This window comes from Poromitra crassiceps (genome assembly GCF_964638095.1).
Source record: "Poromitra crassiceps genome assembly, chromosome: 22".
Classification (NCBI taxonomy): domain Eukaryota; kingdom Metazoa; phylum Chordata; class Actinopteri; order Beryciformes; family Melamphaidae; genus Poromitra; species Poromitra crassiceps.
In genome coordinates this window covers 19,490,491-19,495,490 of record NC_139647.1, presented here as the reverse complement: position 1 = coordinate 19,495,490, position 5,000 = coordinate 19,490,491, and the positions used below count along the sequence as shown (strand labels likewise).

The following is a 5,000-nucleotide window of genomic DNA, read 5'->3' as shown; positions in this document are numbered from 1 at the left end:
ACTGTACAGGGTCTGGAACACTGTGTAGGGTCTAGAACACTGTGTAGGGTCTAGAACACTGTACAGGGTCTGGAACACTGTGTAGGGTCTAGAACACTGTACAGGGTCTGGAACACTGTGTAGGGTCTAGAACACTGTGTAGGGTCTAGAACACTGTACAGGGTCTGGAACACTGTACAGGGTCTGGAACACTGTGTAGGGTCTGGAACACTGCAGGTTCTAGAACACTGTACAGGTTCTAGAACACTGTGTAGGGTCTAGAACACTGTGTAGGGTCTAGAACACTGTACAGGTTCTAGAACACTGTGTAGGGTCTAGAACACTGTGCAGGTTCTAGAACACTGTACAGGTTCTAGAACACTGTGTAGGGTCTAGAACACTGTACAGGGTCTGGAACACTGGGGGGATTAGATGATCCCAAGCTTCATTCAAGTGCTTTATCTTTGAATCTGTGGCAACTCCAGTAATAATTCTGCAATGAGAGAATGTTCTCCACAAACTTGAGTTTGTTCTTGCAGACAAAATTTCCACCTCACGAAATTATTAGGCGTATATTATTTATGCATATTTTATTTCTTTATATTGCTGGAGCGCTGCTCCAAAATCATCCACTGTGTCCAATGACAGGTCGCACTGTGGCGTCTTAGAACAAGCCTTCTGTCTTTACCCTGTAGACACATGACGACAACGCCTTCAGAAACAGAGACTAGTGATGAAAGAGATGCTAACACTTAAAGGCTACCAACCCAGTAGAGCTCCTTTCTGTGCGCTGCTGACGCTAAGTGTTTTTTGTTTGCCCGTCTTTTTCCTCTCAGTGTCATTGACTGCTTTATGCCCGATATAAAAAGCGATGCACGGCCAACGGAGCGCGTAATGGGCAGATTTAACTAACGTGCGAGTGCAGAGGAGTGGAAAAGAGGAGAGAGAGAGATGGGTAGAAGCGAGAAGGAAAGAAGGAGGGGGAGGGAGGGAGAGATTGAAGGAGAGAAAAAAGTGAGAGTGGAGGATGGAGAGAGAGAGGCAGGAAGAGAGGGATGGAGGGGGGGGGGGTGGTGGGGGTGACCTGGGCACCGTCCTGCAGCAGAGGTAGCCGCCCTGTGGCAGCTGCAGGCACAGCGGGGCACCGGGCGACATGCTACACGACTCGCAGGCTGTGTGTGACGGCGCTGGATCGGACTGGCGCGTTCCCGCTGAGCGAGTCGTGTGGCAGAGTGAATCCGCCTGTCAGAGGCAGGGACTCTCCGCCGTAAAAAACAGATGATAAACCGAGCTGAGGTCCACTCTGAATCGGTCTGGATCAGCGCCGAAGCAACGCTGAGCACAAATCCGGCCTGGCATCACCGAGATGAATTGGAACCGACTTTGAGTTAGACCGATGTGAGATCGAACAGAACTGAGCATTGAGAGTCCGACCGCGCGCGCGTCGCCCCTCTCAAACCCACGTTCGATTGAAGCTGACATGATCGACGCTGTGGACCCCATTGAGAATCCTTTTGCTCTGAGCTCTAATTCTCCACTCTTGTCATGTGACTCACGTAGAATGCGTGTGCGCGGTTAACTCCAGCTGATGTGTGCTGACATGTAAGTGGCCATAGTAGGAATGTTAAATCCGGGGCTGTGATTCCATCATCCATGTGTGAATTCCATTCTGTGTGTGTGTGTGTGTGTGTGTGTGTGTGTGTGTGCGTGCGTGCGTGCGTGCGTGCGTGTGCGTGCGTGCGTGCGTGCGTGCGTGCGTGCGTGTGTGTGTGTTTGCATTAATCCCTACTGGAGATGACGCAACGATAAGCCAATGGAGGTCAAAGGTCGTCCACAGCTAGTACCCTCTGGCCTTCGCACAATGTAATATTAGTTACATGAGCATGTCATGAGTCTTCATAATGTCGTTCCAAAACCTATATACCGTAAGTGCCTTTAGGCCAACATTCGCTGTATATTTCAGTACGCGCTGTAGGCAATATGTGGTAGAAAATGGTAATTCCGCATTCATATGGTCATTTGAGACGTTAACTGCCAGCAACAATAATCTTTGATTACACCCTCCGTATTTGTTCTTCCGGTTCAGCGCTAGTTGGTGGCCATTTTCAAAATAAAACGTCAGTATGAATGAAGTTTGGCAATTACATTCAGAATCAAGCTACACTGCAGCCAACTTCAGTGACATGTTCATAACGTTACTGCTGCGAGGAGCCGATGGCTGTACCCGGTCGGCATTTAACGTTACTTACAAAAGCACGTCGACAGTGTTTTCTCACTGCCAGTAGCCTAACTACAGTAGGGTTTGACAGATAGCTAGTCTGACCGGTGTCGGCACAGTCAGCGCTCCCGGTCCTCGCTGCTCGTTAAATATTTCCAATAGGCGTTATTCTGATAAACTGGTCACATATATGTTACGTTCTCACCCGACAAATATTAAAACTTTAAAACAGTTTGGGGTTTTTTTTAGCTTGAAAACAGCTTTTTGGCAAGTCTAAATGACTACGGTAGGCGTACTCTACTTCCGTGTTTAAAACCGGAAAGACGATTACGAAATGACGTCATGCAGAAGCGTCCTTGTATGGGCAAAGAATAAGGTGAATAGTGTGAATCTGCTCATGACGGATTTGTGAATGTAGTAAAGCCCGAAGGCTTCGAGACCTTAATGAAACCCTTTAAACATTCCACTTTGTAAAGGGTGTCAAATGAATTCACTCCTTCTCCCTCTGCAACATCTTGTCTGAAGATACACCATGAAGATGCACTGGGCAGCACTGTTTATTTCAGCTAGCTTGAAGGTGTCTTTCCTCAGGACAGCGCAGTCTGTATTAGTGACCTGAACATTGATTACTATCTCCCACAGCCAGAGACAGGAAGTCACCCCTCCCCCTCATCTTTGAGATGTACAAGTCTGAAGAGAATTCATAGCAGAGGACAAGGTGAATGTGACAATATCCTGAATGATTTTCTGAAACTAAGTGTGCATTTGTTTTGGATCTGTTCCAGTGGTGGATACATTCCAGACTATTACCGCATTCATGACAACTCAGCCCACCGCCCGGAGGTTTCAACACGGAACCTCCGGCCCGGACAGATTTGCGTTCGCGCTGCACCTCCCGCTCGGGGGGGAAAACCCAAACTGTCGCAATAGCAACCCGCGTTAGCATGGTAGCTACCTACTAGCGAACAATGCTATCCGAACATGCTGAATGCTGAATTTCACACAGAGCGAAAACACAGATGATGCAAACACATTACATAACATTACATAATTAAGACCTCAAAATGTGTGTTTAAACATCAACAAACGTCTTCATAATAATTCTGTGATTATCATTAACGATGCAAGTTGCCATTGTGATGTGGCTGTGACGTCAACTCGGAGAAACCGGAGCTCTGGATGATACCCGAATTTCCGAGCTGTAATTCCGGCCTGGACGACCGTTCGATTCACTTTTTACAGGTCGGAACCCATTTTTTCCGGCGGTCCGAGTCGTCTTGAACCGGTTATATATATATTGGTACAACATCAACAATTTCACTCTTAACGCCGAATTACGCTCAACGTTAAATACGGATATGCATACGCATTCATTTCACGCGTACCGATCTTCTGAAAGCTTACGGATATGGACGAAACGGAGCAGTGCCACACACACGCTCACACATTTGACTCCTTAAGGTGCGTTCACACCGACCTATTAAAGTTTTTCGCTGGCATCGAGTTTACATACAAAGTCAATGCAAATGAGCGATTGAGCGTATATTCGCCTGGGAGAAAAATCGCTGGGCGTCCGAGCGGCAGAGACAGAGCGATAGGGAGAAAATTCGCTCGTCGCTCGAGATGAAATATCCCAACTCGAGCGAAAATACGCTGGCATCAGTCGCTCGCCGCTCAACGCTGATTGGCTGCCGTGTGAGTGGAGTGAGTCAAGGATCACACTGGCTTGGAACAAACCGCTGGTTTATTGTGTGGCAACAAACCACATTGACAGCTGATTGACAGGCTGACAGCTGACATGAAGTGAAGTCTGTCCGACCGGTATGGAGCTCGCATTAGGAGCACGCTGATAGGCTTTAGCTTGTAAACAATGACAGTGGCTCATAGTGGACAAATATCATGACATTGCGTAACGTTATATCCCCCACATGTCCGTCATTTCGTGTGCCTGTTGATGAGCGATTTAAACAGAGCGACAGAGCGATTCCAAAGGGTTGACTTGAGCGACAGAGCGAAAAATAAATATCTCGGTGTGAACACACCTTTACTGCCCACTAGTGGATGCATTGCTTACACGATATCACCAACGTGGAAGAGGTGTGGAAGTGTGCGGGCCGGGGGCAGTGACCGTTACACCGTTTGAAATGGGACGCACTTATTTTCGTATGAAAACGGAGCCTAATTGGGCCATTAATTGGCTCTCTGGCTTTGGAAAGAGAGTGGTTGATGTCACTATCACATCTGATTGGGCCTGGGACATGAGAACACCACATCTGATTCCCTCAATTGAGTGAAATTCCCCCCGTTTTACTGCTGATGATGAACCCTTACACTCCTCCAGAGAGTCGGGTGAGAATTGACTCCAGATGTCTGCTTTGTAACCTTTGTTGTCCTTTCGTACGGGTGGCCCAAACACCGGCCACAGCGTTGCATAGTGGAAGAATACTGCTTGGTGAGCAGACAGACATGCACGGAGCAGGTGTATGCCGTAGTGGTGCAGTCCACCCCCCCCCCCACCCACCACCCCCCGCTGTTTTAACGACTGTGGTACAGCCCTCCGCTGTGGCTTTGGCCCCACCCCCTCCTCCCTTTCGGAGAGATTTTGAAATGTGCCAGCCAGATGTTTGGGGCCTTTACACCTGTAGGAGGCTGACACGGTCTCCGCGGATCTGCGATGAGCACACACTCGACACACACACACACACACACACACACACACACACGTGCACGCGCACACACACACACACAGTAAAAAGCACGTAGCACGCATCCAAATACACACATGGCGCACACGTGTCCGCGC

The 5,000-nt window shown here is 48.6% G+C and overlaps 1 protein-coding gene across 1 annotated transcript in view; it reads left to right on the top strand.

Annotated features, from left to right (window-relative positions):
* LOC310796397 (carbonyl reductase [NADPH] 1-like) overlaps positions 1-5,000 on the top strand; it is a gene marked incomplete at its 5' end in the record, with an annotated part of 38,885 nt that overhangs the window by 29,163 nt on the left and 4,722 nt on the right. The gene's annotated exons all lie outside the window — the stretch shown is intronic.